Source organism: Nomascus leucogenys, chromosome 1a (genome assembly GCF_006542625.1).
Source record: "Nomascus leucogenys isolate Asia chromosome 1a, Asia_NLE_v1, whole genome shotgun sequence".
Lineage (NCBI taxonomy): Eukaryota > Metazoa > Chordata > Mammalia > Primates > Hylobatidae > Nomascus > Nomascus leucogenys.
The window spans coordinates 13,770,156-13,788,873 of record NC_044381.1 but is presented as its reverse complement, the minus strand read 5'-3'; the positions used below and the strand labels follow the sequence as shown (position 1 = coordinate 13,788,873).

General features: G+C 36.5%; 1 pseudogene; it reads left to right on the top strand.

Annotated features, from left to right (window-relative positions):
* The first annotated feature begins 10,632 nt into the window (after positions 1-10,632).
* Positions 10,633-18,718, top strand: part of LOC100594909 — a 42,848-nt pseudogene continuing 34,762 nt past the window's right edge.

The window sequence follows — 18,718 nt, the reverse complement described above, 5'->3', positions numbered from 1 at the left end:
TTTGTAAGCTTGCTTTATGGCCCAGAGTATACTCTATCTTGGTAAATGTTCTGAGTGCACTTGAAATTAATGTACATTACATTCTTGTTGGGTGAAATGGTTTAAAAATGTCAGGTCAAGTTGGTTGATGTTCAAATATTGTGTGTCTTTACTGATGTTTTGTTTACATATTCTGTTAATTTTTAGGAGGAACATGTAATCTCTTACTGAACCTTTGGATTTGTCTATTTTTTCTCCATATTTTGATCAGTTTTTACTTGATGTAGTTTGAAGTTGTATTATTAGTACATGAACATTTAAGATTGCTAGGTCCTCCGAAAGATTTAACCCCTTTAAAATTATTAAATGAAACTCTTAATCCTGGTAATAATCTGTGCTCTGAAATCTACTATGTCTATATTAATACAGCCACTCCATATCTTTTTGGTTAGTACTAGCATTGCACTTTTTTTCATAAGTTTAACCCAATTTTGCCTTTTTATTTAAGGTAAATTTCCTGTAGGCAGCATATAATTCGATCTTAGTTTTATATCAAATCTGACATTACTTCTTTTTAATTGGGATATTTAGAACATTTATATTTAATATAGTTATTATATGGTTGGTTTCAAATAGATCATCTTGCTTTCTATTGCCTTAATTTTTGTTTTTCTATTTGTCCCATCTGGTCTTTGTTCACTTTTATTTTGCTTATGCCTTCTTTGCATTGGTTAAATATTTCTTATAATTGTATATTTTTTTCTTAGTCCATTCAGGCTGCTATAACAAAATATCTTAGACTGAGTAATTTATAAAAAATGGAAATTTATATTTCAGAGTTCTGGGGCTGGGAAGTCTAAGATCAAAGAGTCAACATGATCTAATCACCTTCTAAAGGCCTCACTTCTTAATACTATTGCATTGGAGATTAGGTGCCCAAATAGGAATTTAGGGGTGTGGTGTATAAATATTCAGACCATAGCAGCTACTTTATTATGTATTCATTATAATTCTTTATTTTTTATTTCAGCAATGTATAGTATCATCTTTAACTTATCATACTGTATTTTGAAATGATATTATACCTCTCTATTTTCAGTATAAAAATTGTACAATAGTATACTTCCAATTCTTTCCTCCTGATCTTTCTGCTAACATTGTCAAATACTTTCACATATGCTATAAGCTCCACAATAGTATATTGATACTATTTTTGTTAAGCTGTCAATTTGGACTTAAATAATGAGAAATAAATCTCACATATTTACCCATATAGTTATAATTTCCATTACTATTTATTATTTCTGTAGATCTATATTTCTTTCTCTTGTCATTTACCTCCTGTTTAAAGAAATTCCTTTCACATTTCTGGTAATGTGGGTTTGCTTATAATTAATTCTTTCAACTTTTTTAAATCTTAAAAAATGCTTATTTTGCCTTCATTCTTGAAAGGTATGTGTATTGGGTATAGAATTCGAAGTTGGCGGATTTTTTTTCTTTCAATACTCTGAAGATGTTATTCCACTATGAGATTGGTTTCCAATGAGATATCTGCATCTTTATTTTTGTTCCTGTATATATAATGTGTCTTTTTTTATCCTCCTGCTTCTAAAATTTTTTCTTTACAGCTGGTATTGAGCAAATTTTTTTTTATGTTTCTTTACCTAGGGGTTCCTAGATCTGTAAATGTATAGTTTTAATCAAAGTTTAATAATGTTTTGGTTCTTTCCTCTCCTTTGGGCTTCACCTAGGTTATTGATAACAGGTGTATGCCCCTCACCTTACTAGTGTTATTTTAATATTTTAAAATTCTCTCTTTTCTATGTCAGTTCTGAGTTGTTTCTACTGATTATTAATCTCCTCATTATGGCTTATGTTCTTCTGCCCCCCCCCCACCTATTTTTTGGACAGGGGTCTCACTCTGTTGCCTAGGCTAGAGTGTAGTGGCATGATTATAGCTCACTATAACCTTGAACTCCTGGGCTCTCAAGTGATCCTCCCCTCTCAGCCCCCTGAATAGCTAGAATTACAGGCATGCATCCCCACACCTGGATGAGTTTTATTTTATTTTTTGTAGAGATGGGGTCTTGTTATGTTGCTTGGGCTGGTCTTGGACTCTTGACCTCAAGTGATCCCTCTGTGGCCTCCTAAAGTGCAAATTCTGGGATTCAGGTGTCAGCCACCATGCCTGGCCATTTTCCTACCTTTTTGTGTGCCTACTAATTTTAGCTGGATATCAAACACTGAATTTTACCCTGTGAGGTGATGGATGATTTTTATTTTTTTTTGTGGGGGGTGGGTGGAGTCTCGCTCTGTCACTCAGGCTGGAGTGCAGTGGTGTGTTCTTGGCTCACTGCAAACTCTGCTGCCCAGATTCAAGCAGTTCTCTGCCTCAGCCTCCCAAGAAGCTGGGGATTACAGTCGCCTACCACCATGCCTGGCTGCTTGATGATTTTTAGAAACATTTTTATAATCACTATTGAGTTCTGTCTGGGACACAATAAGTTACTTGGAAACAGTTAAATCCCTTCAGGTCTTGCTTTTTAAGATTTGCTAGGTGGTATAGGAACAGTGCTCCATGTAAAGCTAATTATTCTTTTTGTGCACTTTACCCAATTCCCCAGGAATCATGAGGGCTTTCATATGGCTTGTGGGAATAGAAACTCTTCCCATGATTACCAGACATTAATACCTTCATTCTTTTGTGTAATTTATTTTCATAGTCTCAGGTAGTTTTCTCACACATGTACACTCAATAGTACTGAACTAAATACATGAGGGAAACGCTCTGTAGATGCCAGAGTTCGCTCCCTGTGTAATTGTCTCTTCTCAGGTTCTCTGTTCTGCAAATTCTAGCCACCTTGGTCTCTCTAGACTCTCACCTCCATCCGCTCAACTCAGGGAGTCCGCTGTGCTCTGTGTGAGTTTGCCCTCCCTGCCTTGCAGACTGGAGACTCTCTGAAAGCAGTAAGCTGAAGGAATTGTGTGGCACATCTCCTTTGTTTCCCATCTCAAGGTTTTTATCGTTTGTTACTTTATGTACAGTGTCTTGCAAATCTGTGTTTTGTATATTTTGTCCATTTTTTGTTATTTCATGTGGGAGAAGAAATCTAGTCTGTCACTCCATCTTGGCCAGAAGCAAATGTCCTTAATTTTGTGGATCTGAATTTCCATCTGGTTTTATTTTCTTTACACTTGAAGAACTTCCTGTAGTACAGGCCTGCTGGTAATGAATTCTCTTAGGTTGTGTTTGTATAAAAACATTTTTATTTCCCTTTATTTTTAATGATGTTTTTACTGGTTTTACAAATAGAGATTAAAAAGTTTTTGCTTTCATTTATCATTTCAAATATGCCTTTTCATTGTTATTTGGTGTTATGGGCAGAATTGTTTCCTCCCAAAATTCATATATTGATGTCTTAGCCCCCAATAGCTCAGAATGCAACTGTGTTTGGGGATACGTCTTTACCTAAGTAAGGTAAAACGAAGTCATATGCGTGGTCCCTAATCCAGTATGACTGGCATCATTACAAGAAGAGGAAACAAAAGAGAATACAGATACAGAAAGAAGACCATGTGAAGATACTAGAAGAATATGGCCATGATGTTAATCGTATGTGTCAACTTCAGTGGGATATGGGATGCCCAGACTAAACGTTGTTTTGGGGTGTGTCTCTGAGTGTACTTCCAAATAAGACTAGCATTTGAATTGGTGGACTCAGTAAAGTAGATTGCCCTCTCCAATGTGGTTGGGTATTAGTTAATCTGTTGAAGGCCTGATTAAAACAAAAGGTGGAAGAAGAGAAATTCTCCCCATTTCCCTGCCTCACTGCTTGAGCTGGGACATTTCATCGCATCTTCTCCTGCCTTTGAACTTGTATTTACGTCATCAGCTCTCCCGGTTCCCAGACTTTTTCACTGGGACTGAATAACGACATCGGGTTTCCTGAGTCTCCAGCATGCATGAGCCAATTCCTCATTTTTATATAATGAAGAAAATATATAATGAAGGATATGTACATTGAATACACACTACAAATGACATTCATAATATATTATACATACAATTAATATGTGTCATAACATACATATGTAGTATATCCTATTGGTTCTCTTTCTCTGTAAAACCCTAATACAACGGTCATTACAAACTAGGGAGAAAAACTTTCTGAATAATTTTTAGCCTCCAGAACTATGAGGAAATAAATTTCTATTTTTTAGCCACCCAATCTGTGGTACTTGGTTATGGCAGCCCTAGCAAACTAATACATCTGCTTTGCATAATTTCTGTCAAGAAGTCTAAAATTATTCCCCTCTTTATTGTCCAATATGTAGTGTATCCATTTTTTTCTCTAGCTGCATTTAAGAATTTCTGTTTATGACTTTTTTAGCAAGTAGATTATGGTTTTCTTTGATGTTTTCTCTGAACTTAAACTGTGCAGTGTGTGTTAAGCTTATAGATTTCATCAAATTTGGAAAAATTGAACATTATTATTGAAATATTTTTAATCACCACACTCACTGTTTTTTTTTCTTTTTCTGGAGCTCCAACTATACACACATTAGATTGCTTAATATTGGACCATAGGTCACTGACTCTCTGTATATATTTTTTTTCTTTTTTTTCTCTGTATTGTAGTTTGTTCAGTTTCTGTTACTATGTCCTTAATTTTAGTGGTCTTTTCCTCTGCATTATCTGTCATTAACCATGTCTAATTTTTTTTTAATTTCAGATGTTATATTTTTTGGCTCTACAAATACCATTTTTTATATCTCACATTTCTTTCTTTGTGATGTTTAATTTTTAAAAGATATTGAGTGAATATATAATAACTTAAAGACTTTGCTAATTCTACCATCATTTTCATTTCCGGACCTGTTTCTAGTGACTGATTATTTTTTTCTTCCTAGATAATGGCTGCAATGTCTTGCTTCATTGAATCCTGATAATTTTTTATTGCATACTGAACATCTCAACATTGTGGTTTCTATCTCTAAAAATTCAAAATATATACTTTTTACACATGGTAAATATTTACTTTTGTTGTCTTTATTTTTATTTACATATTTATTTATTTTTTTGAGATGGCCTTTCACTCTTTTTGCCCAGGCTGGAGTGCAATGGCACGATCTCAGCTCACTGCAACCTCCACCTCCCAGATTCAAGCGATTCTCCTGTCTCAGCCTCCCGAGTAGCTGGGAGTACAGGCACTCGCCACCACGCCCAGCTAATTTTTTGTATTTTTAGTAGAGACAGGGTTTCACCATGTTGGCCAAGCGGGTCTTGACTTCCTGACCTCAGGTGACCTGCCCGCCTCGGCCTCCCAAAATGCTGGGATTACAGACATGAGCCACCACACCTGGCCGTTTTTGTCGTCTTTAAAAGTGGTGAACTTGGTTCTGGCAGGTAGTTAAGTAACTTACATGTCAGCTTTTAGAGTTTTGCTTTTAAATATTATTAAGTTCTTCTAGAGTAGCTTTTACTCTGTAGCTGATTTAACCCTATTACAAAGACATAATTTTTTAGGGTCAATACTGAATACCCTGGGTTTTTAACAAGGACTCTGTATTCTGGCAATTGTAACATTGTCTCATGGCTCTGTATGAGCTCCGGGCACTCTTCAATTTGAAATTTAATATTCAGGAACAGACTGAAAAGGACTCCATTTCAGGTTTCCAGAGATATTTTCTGCATAGTTTCTCTCTTTCCTGTAATCTACCTGCAAATTCCTGCTGTCTCAATCTCCCCAAATTAGGATTTTTGTCTTCTGTTCTCTGCTTGGGTTCTGCTACACTGCATTATGGTCTAGAAAAAACTAAGGCTATTGTCATCAGGGTGAGATCAGGGTGAATGTAGGAATCAATCCCATCTTTTTTGTTTTCTCTGAGATCACAGTCCAGCTGTAGCTGTTGTCTACTATCTGAAAAGAGCGGTCTCTTTTATTTCATCCAATTTTATAGTATTTTTTTTTTCCTTTAACAACAAGAGGGCAAGTCCAGTATCAGTTACTTCAACACGGCCAGAAGTAAAAAGCCTACAACTAGAATTTAATGTTTAGAAATGTATGTATAAGTTGTGCTGTGAAAGTGCAATGGTTCTGTCAAAAGACTGTTGTATGTCTTTGTCAAATTTTGTGTTTCATTTTTAGATACATTTACACATAAGTCAAAATATGAATCAATGCTGACATTTAAAAAGTACACCTAAGTGTTCATTCAGGCAAAGTATATGAAAATTCTAAGATAAAAATTCCACATAATAATCTATTTTAACAGCCATCTCACACATACCTGAGCATACATATAAAGTGTATAGTAAATAACATATGACATCACTGTGAAAAGATTTGTAATATGCTTGGAGAAAATAGAAAAGAGAAAATATTACATTTATTATAAGATATAGTTTTGAAATGAATTTAAGATGAGAAAAATACATTTAAGAAGAAAAAAGAGAAACACGACAAATTTATAACCTGTGTTACATGTACTTTTGAATACATATATTTAAATGAAATCTAAGTGAAATTTAAAATAATAATTAAAAATTAACATTTTTTCAGCATGTATGACGTTTAAGACAGTATGATTTTATGATCCAAAAAAAAAAAGTAAAAGACACAATGTTTCCTAACTTTAAGAAATTCACTGTCTAGTTGGGGAAATAAGACAGAAGAAAAAGGCAGGTAATTCCTAATGAGTGAAAGTGTTAATAGTGTACCTTGGTCTCTGTAGTTTGTAGAGAACTCCAAACTATTGACATACATCACAGCCGCAAGAATCCAGTGGGTTTCAGCTGTGTTAGGGACCTTTTTCTGGACCCTAAGGAACACAACATATGATACAGGCCTTCATGGCTGAATGCCTTGTCTTTTTTCAAAAAAGAGCATTTTTCTTCCCAGTGATATTCTGTCTACTGTTCCTCAGCAAAGACACACTAAGCTACTTAGACACAAGGACAAACTCTGTCCTAGCTTGCATTTCATACAGCCACAGGCATGCACTGGGTAACACCCTTTGTTGGATTAATCCATTTCTAAATCATTTGTCTGAAGTCTTTTTCATGAAGACTTAAAAGACACTCTAGGGCAACTTAAAGTATAGAAGGTGTGGCTGTGTGAAAGCAGAATCTATGAAAAAGGGAAGTTTTTGTGAATGACGGAGATGTAAGTTTGGCCTTCAGGGCATACTAAAGCAAGGGGTGGATCATCTCAAAATTGTTTCATACATGTAATTAATTTTCCTATAGTTGCAGAACATCATTTATATTCTGTAAGGAAATAATGTTAGCAAGCATATTATAAATTTAAATTTAACCTGGGAATAGTGTTATTTCACCAGGTGTAAAACGCCTTATAACAAACAGGTATTACTTCCCTTTTATTTACTTCACTATTATTCCCCATTTTTCTTTCCTTGACATCTTATCTCCTCTGTCAAAGTCCCAGATTTTTAAATTTTTTTATTTTATTTTATTTCTTGAGATGGACTCTTGCTCTGTCGCCTGGGCTGGAGTGCAGTGGCACGATCTCAGCTCACTGCAAGCTCTGCCTCCCGGATTCACTTCTGCCTCAGCCTCCCGAATAGCTGGGACTACAGGCGCCTGCCACCAGGCCTGGCTAATTTTTTTGTATTTTTAGTAGAGATGGGTTTTCACCACGTTAGCCAGTATGGTCTTGATCTCCTGACCTTGTGATCTGTCCGCCTCGGCCTCCCAAAGTGCTGGGATTACAGGCGTGGGCCACCGCGCCCGGCTGCATTAATATTGTTCATTATGTGAATTTTTTATAATTAATAAATCTTATTGATGCATTATTATTAACTGAAGTCCATAGTTTACATGCAGATTCACTCTTTATGTTGGACAGTTCTGTGGGTTTTGACAAATGTATAATGCATTTACCCACATTACAGCATCATAAATAGCAGTTTCATCACCTTAAAAATATCCCATGCTTTCTCTATTCATCTCTCCCCCTTCTGGTAATCATGATGTTTCTGCTGTTTCCGTAGCTTTTTGACTTTTCTAGAATGTCATATAATTAGAATCATGTCATGTGGCTTTTTAAGATTGGCTTCTTTCATTTGACAATAGGCATTTAAGGTTTCTCTAGGTTTTCGGTGGCATGATAGCTCAGTTCAGATGTTCCATAGTTTGTTGATTTATTTATCTGTTGAGGGATGTCTTGGTTGCTTTCAGTTTTTGGCAATTTTGAATAAAGCTGCTAAATGCTCACATGTAGGCTTTCGTGTGTGGGTAAGTTTTCAAACTAATGGAGTAAATACCTAGAAGTGTGAATGCTGGATCATGTGGCGAGAGTAAGTTCAGTTTTATAAGAAACTAACTGCCTAACTTTCTTCCAAGTGCTGTTACCATTTTGCATTCCTACCAGCAATGGATGAGAGTTTCTGTTACTTGCCATCCATGCCAACATGCAGTGTTGTCAGTGTTTGAGATTTTAGCTATTCTAATAGGTTTGTGGTGGCATCTCATTGTTTTTTGTTTTTATTTGAAAAAATGGGCTCTTGCTCTGTCTCCCTGGCTGGATTGCAGTGGTACAAGCATGGCTCACTGCAGCCTCGACCTCCTGGATTCAAGCAATCCTTCCACCTCAGACTCCTGAGTATCTGGGACCACAGTCATAAACTACCTTACCTAGCTAGTTTTTAAATTTTTTGTAGAGACAGGGGTCTCGCCATGCTGCCCAGGCTGATCTTGAACTCCTGGGCTCAAGTGATCCTCCCACCTTAGCTTCCTGAAGTGCGGGGATTATAGGTATGAGCCACCATGCCTGGCTCTCTCATTGTTGTTTTGATTTACAATTTTCCCAATGATGTGATGTTGAAAGTATTTTCACGTGCTTATTTGACGTATGTACATCTTCTTTGATGAGATGTCTGTTTGGATCTTTTGCTTATTTTCAAGTTTCTCCCAGTCTGTGTCTTGATTTTTCTTAAGATGTTTTTATTGACAGTGTCTTTCACAGAGCAGAAGTTATTTTTTTGATAAAGTCTATCTTATCATTTTTTTCTTGCATTTTAAAAAAATTTTTTGATGTTGTATCTAAAAGCTTATTGCCAAACCCAATGTCTCCTATATTTTCTCCTATATTATTTCTTAGAAGTTTTATTGTTTTGCATTTTGTAGTTAGGATTATAATTCATTTTGAGTTATTTTTTGTGAAAGGTGTAAGGTCTGTGTCTAGATCTATATTTTCACACATGAATGTCCAACTGTTCCAGCCCCACTTGTTGAAAAGAAAACCTTTCTCTATTAAATTTTCTTTGTTTCTTTGTGAAAGATCAATGGAGTATATTTGAGTGGGTGTGATTTTTTTCTATATTTAAAAAGTAAGATTTTTAAAAATAAAATTAAATATAAATAAAAATACAAATTATCTGTAAAGAGGGGGCTTCCATGTATTAGATGATGGAATAAAGTTCCTTTTATTTTCCTCCCTTGATTTAGAAATCACCCCAAAGGAACAAGTATAATGGCATACAGACACAGATTTTATCTCTGATGACAGTAGGAAGGCTTTTGTGTGTGTGTGTTTTTTTCTTTTAAATCTTAAATCACAGCATCTAAGAAAGGATTGCCAAATGCAGTGCTGGTTACATAAGGATGCCAAGGGAAACCTAGATTTTCTATGTGGGGCTGTGAAACTAAACAGCTGGAATTCTCCAAAATTGACATACCTCGTAGGAGCAATGCCTTCTTTTGAACAACAGAAGTGGGTAATTGGACTAGTGACAGATCTTCCCTGAAAGTTATTTTATACCATAAAGAAGCACACACACACTCACACACACACTCAGCCCTGTGCCATAAAGTATCTATGCCACAAACTTTTAACTTTAGTATAAAAGAGAAAAAAATTCTCCTTAGAATACTTGTCTCCATTGCATGAACTTTATTTAATTAACTAGTACAGGATAAACCTGCTTCACTCAAAGATAACTATATATATATATATACACACACATGGATATTATATATATACTCCCATCTCTCCAGCAGTTATTACCCAGGATAACTGATGCAAATTATGTAATATATAAACCATATATATATATATAAAGTTATCTTTGAGTGAAGCAGAAGCAGGTTTATCCTCTACTAGTTAATTAAAGAAAGTTTATTATATATTATATATAAGGTTTATATATGTATATATTATATATATTTAATTAGAGATATTGTAAAAAGTCAGAAAAGGAACAGAGAAAATAGATAGCAGCCAAGGAATATTGATCAAAAATGCTGCCACAAAACATGAAAATTGGAATCACACATAGGCACGCATTTAAGAAATTTAATAAAACATCTGCCTCTGTTCTATAAAAAAGGCCCAAAGCAGAGATCCAAAGGCTCAAAGCGATGACCATTGTCCTAATTTTGATCTAAATGCCCTTAAGGCAATGGAAATCCTAGGGACCACTTTTAAGTCCCTTCACACTCCTTCATAGTTAAGTACGGCGGTCACTTAAGTATGATTTGAGAGGTACCAAAAGCCAAACCTGACCCTCCAATTCTTCCTCCATTTGCCAACTTTGGCATCATTCTCTCTTTCTGTCTAACACAAGAAGAAATTAATTACTCTTCTGGTCAGATAAGCAGCTTCATATCGGCATGACCAGGATATTCTCAAAATGGGCGCTTCCTGCAGAGAAAGAATTGGGACCTACCTGGCTGCTTTGATGACCTGGTTTAAGCACATATCAGGTTATCAGCTGAGGTTCGTTGAACATTCCGTACAGCCTATCCATGAAGATGAGATATCCATCAGATGGACTGCTGTGCAGAGGATAACCTAGGAGTAACAGGCTGCAAGATGGTACTGAACAGGCTCAGTAATAGGACCTCAGAGGATTGGAAGAAGTATTTTTAGCCAGTTTTGGAAAAAAGATATTAAGAAAAAAATATTTTCTTGGGAAGGCATCACCTTCTGAATCTGTAAGTCCAAGTCTAAATATGGAACTCCATTAGAGATGACCCATGTGGCTTGAAGCAAATTACTCAACCTCTGCATCTGCTGTAATTTTTTGCTTTCTGGTTACCGTAGGGAGATCTTTTTTTCCTTTCTTCCTGTCCTGTTGTCTACCTTTGCTGTTTGGTGATTTTCTATAGTGAGAATCTTCAATTCCTTTCTTTTCCTTTATTTGTGTAAAATCATCCACACTCTGAAAGCTAGTTTTCCTCTCTGAAATGCATGAAATAATGTTTGAATAGTAGGTTTCTAGATATTGTAATTGAGATGATGTTGGGAAAGTACGCAATACATTGGCTAGCACCTAGTAGGCAGCTGACGACCACTCAGGCTGCGATGCTCCATCCCATGGGCACTCAAAGTGTTCTCAAAGTGGATGGCCCTGGCTGCTGTGGAATGTGGAGGCCATGGGAAATCAATGAGAAGAGCTGTTACTATTATGACTGTCTTCTCATTTTGCCTAGATGTAGCTCCAGCCAGTCATGTATTGAACTAGCACAAGAAAATAAGCTCTTTGCTCCCTCCGTTTATTTTCTATCTCTTCATAGTCGGTAGGGGGATGCACGTGAAAAATGCCTACACCGATGGAAAAGGGTGCCTTGTGAAAGTCACTCTGTTTCCTTAACTGTTTTCAGAAGGCAAATCATTTAAGGATTTGCATCCTCAGTTTCTTCACCTGTCCAATGACAGACTTTGGCCAAATAGTCTTTAACATTCTTTCCAGAATTCTCTGATTTACCACCTGGATCTCATTAAACACTTTAATCCTGGGACTGCCCACAGACAGGAAATCTTGTTCTCAAAATGACAATGAAATTCATTTAACATGAATTCCCAGGGGATAGGGGAAATGGGCCAGACTTTTCCTACAAGTTTGTGACATTTAGTCCTTGGCAAGTAAAGGAAGCTGTCAGACTAAGCTTAAAATATTCCCTTTCCCTGATATTGTATTAATTAAACATGCTTAATCATTGCTGCAACAGTTTTGCAGAGAAAATTTAGGTACAGAGGACTCAGGGACCAAGCAGGTCATGGGAAAGTAGAAAAAAGTCAAGGGCATGTTTGAACCTCCTCCTTTCATTTCTTTTAATTTTAAGGGCTTGAGCAGTTGCTGAAAGGCCTTAGCGTGAGTAGATTGGAGCTCCGTCCTGTTGAAATATCACTCAACTCCCATCTCTCCGGCAGTTACTATCCAGGATAACTGACGCAAAGTGAGAACACACACGTAAGTCCTTTTCAAAGGAAAACCATCACATCTACTCCCACTTTCCTAACAGGTTTTCTAAGTCTTCAATAAGTTTGTGTTAGCTGGGAATGAATGTCTGAATTTAGGCTTCAAAAATTTTCCTCCCCTCCACCCCCAATCTGTATAATTACTGTTTTTTCCTGAAGTCTTTCAAAATACTATAATTAACAGATTGGCAGATAACCCATATAACTGCAGTTAAGGCAAATATAGTATGCAGCTGTCTTTGCATTAAGTGATTAAATCAAATAGCATAGTTTTGAAGTACATTTATAAAGCATAAATTTACCTCCTGGCAAAACTGTCTTAAGTAACACACCCTACACCATCTGTTCACTCAGTATTAATACCATATTTCCCAGGACTATAGCTAGGGAGAGCAGAGCTACCAGCTGTGCAGAACCAAGAGGTGCTGAGAGATCCTTTGGAATACTCAGCAAGTTTTCGATCCTCTTAACGATGCTTATAATAATCATGTATCTCAAACATACACACAAAACATCCATGCACACACAGACACTCATGCATGCACACACACATATCATGCACATGCACAAACATGCATACAACCTCAAGATGCAGATGATCTGTATTTTGATCTTTTGAAAGAGTGCTCACTTTTCGTCAACAAGGCAATACACGGGTGTTACCTTAAGTGCATCTATTCAAGTACTTCTTTCATTAAATTATTTGTTAGACAGTAAGTTATTCAATGCCTCTATGTGTCAGATTAGGTACTAGGGATACAATGGTGAACAGGGATGGCTCTTGCTCTCCTGGAACTTACAGCCTAGCATAGACATCTTTCATTAATAGACTAATTACAATGAATAGTGATGTTTTAAAGACAGAATAGAAAACCACACAAGCCTAATCTCATTTAGGATTTATAAAATCAAAAGACATGAATACTTTTCAACTCAAGAATATGTACAATAAGTGAAAGAAGTTCAGCCACTAAAAACTTACTCAGGACGTGTCATGTCAGTGAACAAAACAAGAAAAGGTATTTACAATTGGATGAAGAAAACTGAAGCGAGAAGTAAAAGGACATGCTAGATACAATGATTCAGACTATTGTGCAGAGGTTCAGAAGTATCAAGCGAGTACTGAGAAATGGGAAGCCTGACATATTTTCTGGAACAATCGTTATCAACTCTGGCTACACGTTAGAATCATTTGGGAAACCTCTTACAAATATTCATTGCCAGGTCTCACGGCAGACCAATTCTATTAGAAAATCCGCGAATGAAACTGGGGGCTTCTCTCTTTTTTTAAAGTTCGTGCGGTGATTTTAATGAGCCCCATCCTGTAAAGAGTGGATTTGGAACTAGTCATCTAATGATGATATCATCTAGAGCTACACTGTGCAATATATTAGCCACTAGCCACATGTGGCTATTTAAATTTAAATCAATGAAAATTAAATGAAATGAGAATTCAGGTTCTCAGCCACCTAGCCCCATTTCTAGTGCTCACTAGTCACATGTGGCTAATGGTTGACGTGTTGGAAAACACAGAACATTTCCATCTTTGCCAAAAGTTCTGTTGGACAGTATTACTGTAGATGGATGAAGATGAGAAAAGTGGACAATAATACAAGTGAAGGCATGGCGATGGGAAAGACATGAGCAGCAGTAGGGGAAAGCAACTCATTTCTTAGGGCAGTGGGAACATGTCGTGAAATAAGGTGTGTGAGCTGATCAGTAGAAGACGGCTGAGTATGGGGCTCCTCAGCCAGGCAGGAACAGGGGCAATGGGAAGATAGGATGGAGAAGAGTACCGAAATAAAAACCAGGTTAAAGAAAAATGGCCAGGCATAATTCAGGATGAATGGAAGAAAGAGTGACTGGTGTCTGTAAATGGACTTAAAAACTTTCTTTTTTGTACTGGGTTAACTACTAAGATCAAATGAAAACCTAGTTCATTTAGCTAGAGCACATGTTACTCCATTGCTAGTGTTCTCAGGGAAGTCACACAGAAAATAATTCAAAGGTAAAAAAGTTCAAAGTTATAATGGATTCAAATGCAACATTCTTAAAGGTGCAAAATTGGAGCTTACAAAGTCATATTTTACATCATACAGTTGTACCAGCAAAGATTGTACAGGTTATCCAGGTCAATATTCTAATTTCTTAAATGAAAACATAGAAGTACAAAGACAGTAAATGAATTTCTCACAGCGAACCCAAGGCAGGAATTTAACGAGAGGTCAGGTTGTCCAGTTTCTAGACTGGGGATGGTTTTATTATATTCCACTTTCTAGATTTTTGACATATAGGAAAAAGCAAAGCCAATTACAAAGAGTTTGCTTTCTCATAAGGTTTTCCAAATGGAGCTACTTTGGGGAGAAAAGCAAAGAGCAGGGAAATACATCAACAGATGGAAATAAAAGGCTTTTATTATTATTATCATTTTTTAAAGAAAAGTGGATGCGTATTCTTAATTTCTGTGGCTCACATGAAACACCAAGAAGTCAAGCAAGCTCGTTTTCTTTTTTTGTTGTTATGATATAGTAATTCTTTTAGACGGACAGATTGTTTGACCTTTATGAGGACTTAGTATTATAAAAAATCTTGGGTCCCTAATAATTCATTGTAACTGCAATGCCTTATTTACATCTCATGTAAACTGTAATATATTATTATTAGATAGACATAGAGTTTTCTGTTGTTGTGTAATCTAAAAACATAAAGAAATTTCCCTTCATTGAATTCTGAGTAATACGTAGCTGCCAGGCTAGGCTGAAGATTCAGACTGGAAAAAAAAAGATTCTGAATTTTGTTCTACATTAATATTTATTACTGTATCAGTAGCTACAGTTAATGTACTTAGAATTTATTAGTAGTCTTTATCAGGAGGCAGAAATCGACTTCATAATTATTGTGACTCACATATCCTCCAGGCATTTTTTAATCTTACTTTTGTTTACTGCCACTTGTACTGAACATTTCACATTGCAATTCATAAAGAAGCAGCTCACAGAAAACTAGTATCTGGGCTACCCCAATATTTTCCATTTTATTAGTCAATGGGAGTGGCTTTAAGCTACCCAACTTGTAATTTTTAACCAAAACACACAATTTAATCATTTTAGGATGTGTTCAAGCACAGCTCCAACTTTTAATAAGGCTGCTCCCTTTATTTTGTTTCAGATCCCCTCCCTGTCAAAGAGGCTCCTGTATTTCAAAAACTAAAACATGCCTCCATTTCAGCTCCTCTTGAGTTAAAATGTGTATTGAAATACTCTCCTAGAAAAGACTGGTAGAAAGTAAAACAAATCTCTAAGAGAGAGAGAAAAAAACTAGGAGTCCTTTGAGGTCACATTAAAATTAAGTGAGAAGATGGCACAATTATTTTGACAGCAGGTGGGATCTCTAAGCTGTTAATTAAGAGACTAACCATGAAGAACAAGAAAACTCAAGTTTTAGAAGTTTACTAATTCTTTTCTGGTGTTTTAGGAAGATTTGATTATATGGTACTGTTTTAAATGTCATTTTACAGCTTTACAAAATAACAGAGGAAGTACCTCATCCCCGAGGGGACACTGTTTGTCAGATTCTCATTTTACATAACTCAGAATGATTTACCTTATAGACAAAAGACCATTCATTGTAAGGAACGGTATTATAACTAAACATGCCTATGCTAGGCTAATAAATCATGCAAGTTGACACGCTAGGGAACAGAATGGTATCCTCAAGCTGTTGAGATAAATAGATGCATGGACTGATGGATGGATGGGCAGACATAATAGAACTCATGTAAACAAATATCATCTAATATTAGCCAGATCATGTCCATGTCCAATAGAAAAGAATAAGAACCAAAAGAATGCAAACTGGTAGATGTGTTATGTCCTCTGTAATGACAGCAGAAGGAAGACTGAGTTCTTTCTGGCAGGAGATTTGTCTCATTCTTCTGTATATCTTCAGCACCTATCATAGTTCTTCTCACCCAGAGATGTTCAATAAATGTTGTATAAATGGAGATAAAGGAAAAGAAAAAAAAGGAAGAACCCCTAGATGCAAATGCTATCAAATTGCATTTCGGTGAACAAGAATGGTATTTTCCATTAGAATTGAGAGGAATCTTCATATAGCAGTGAGAAGACACCTAGAATAGGAATAAGAACAGTTTCAGGATGTTATCTGAAGCAGCCTGTCTAGAAGGCCTTGAAGAGGCCTTGAAGAAGGGAAGAGATATTGAGGAAAAAGGCTGCAAAGTTGGTGGCATGTACAGGCCCACGGAATAGGACAGCATCCAGGGCACGGAGACCAAGGAAGACCTGGATGTGCTGTCATGAGCTGAGTAGTCCTGGATGAATCTCCTGTGGACCTCTGTTCTTATTATAAAAAATAGGGAGTTAAACTCATTTCCTCCTTAGTTTCTTGGGCCTGATGTACATTTTTAAAATTCCTGTATTCCATTCTTGAAATCCCTTATCTGATACCCTGGAAATAAAGGTGATTAATTATTTTCTCTGGGAAAAGGGAGTTAGACAGCAGAAATACTGATGATCATTTTTCAGTTATGTTATGAGTTGAAAAGATTTTCTTGTTCCTCAAATGTTATTTTATTATACAAAAGCCCTAAAACACCAGGTCTGAATATGATTTCTTAAAAGTAACACCTGGAAAAAATTGGATTTGAGACTAAAAAAAAATTGCTTGAAAGAATTCTCTAAAAACGTGTATATTTTGATATGTACTTGCAACTACATATGCCATGTGTCGAAACCTTTGTATTCTTTCTTTTCAATCATTTTGTATTATTTAGCACTGGACTATAGGATAGAGCCTCATGTTTCACTGTCTTAAGTTTTCCAATTGGAAATTTCCATTGCCTCAATCAAGACTCTGGTGAAGCACACTCTTCGCCCCAGAGGTGGCAGGTTGCAATTTCCAAATGCAGTTCAAACCCTTCATGCAAGCACAGCCTTCTCTCCAGATAATTAAACTGATGAACAAAGTACAGAGGAACGGGATGTCTCCGCCTGGGGATTTGTTTCTATCTTGAAGGAGGCTGGCAACAAAATTTTTCTATTAGAAAGGATAGCTACGGCTGGGTGTTCACACCTGTAATCCCAGCATTTTGTAAGGCCGAGGTGGGCAGATCACCCAAGGTCAAGAGTTTGAGACCAGCCTGGCTAACATGGTGAAACTCATTCTTTACTAAAAAATACAAAAATTAGCCAGGCATGGTGGCACATGCCTGTCATCCCAGCAACTCAGGAGGCTGAGGCAGGAGAATCGTTTGAACCCAGGAGGCGGAGTCGAGGTTGCAGTGAGCCAAGATCATGCCACTGCACTCCAGCCTGGCAGACAGACCGAGAGGCGAGACTCCATCTCAATAAATAAATAATAAGTAAAAATTGGTTTTCTAATGCATGGTAAAGCAAATATGGGGCAAGGGCAGGTTTATCCCAACATAGAAAAACTTTGAAGAGAAACAGAAATTAGGTGAAATCGGTGAACCCAGCATTAGAAAGGGAGACTCAGAGGTGGACAAAAGTGTGGCCTGAAAGGATCATGTTGAAAAAGCTGAAATGGGGTGGGGTCTGTCTTGGAGCTGGTCTTCAGCAGATCAGCTCTGTGGGGTAGTGCTATTAACGTGTAAAAACAAGAAGATTGAAGTGCTGCATCTTGGCAGGAACATGACAAGCCTATCATCTCTAGGCTTGTAGGACTGTGTCCCACAGATTATTAGGCTAGGTGCTGTACCTGATCCCCCCCATAATAATTATGATCATCTGCAAAAAGAAATTTCAAGCCCAGCTAAGCTTCTACTGATTCTATTTATGTTCTTAATTATAATTACCATTTATCATGTGACTGGGGATTTTTAGCTCCACATTCCAGATACAGAAACTGAAAAACAAACAGGTAAAATGACATTTCCCAAGTCATGCAGCTGGTATGTAACAAGGCAAGAGTCTCAAATTATGATGCAAACGTGATTCTTTTTATTTTTATATCTTTATATGTAGTGTTTATTTTTATTTCATTTACTCTTTTTTTATTTTCTAATATATTTTAAAACCTTTATTGACAACATTAAAAATACCATTTTAATAGAAGATCCCAGTATTTTTGCCTGACACAGAACCTAATACGACTGTCTAAAATTTGGAATTTCTCACTTTGGAGAGTTGGGTATGATGGTGATAGCTGTGGGCCCAAGCTTTGTCCATCTCAAAGGGGTTAAAACTCAATGGGACTGACTGACGAGCCATTACATAGAATCATTTATTTGGAAACAATTTGAAACTCATAGAAAATCTCCAAGAACAGTAATGAACATCCCAACACCCTTTGCCCAGATGCATTTATTGTTCATGGTTTGTGCCACTTGCTTTCTTCATCTATACAAACATCATTCTTTGTTTCAAACTTTTGAAATTCAGTTGCATGCATCATGTTCCTTTCCCTCTAAATACTTAAATGTCTATTTCATAAGAAAAATAACATTCTCTTATATATCCACAGTACAGTTATCAATT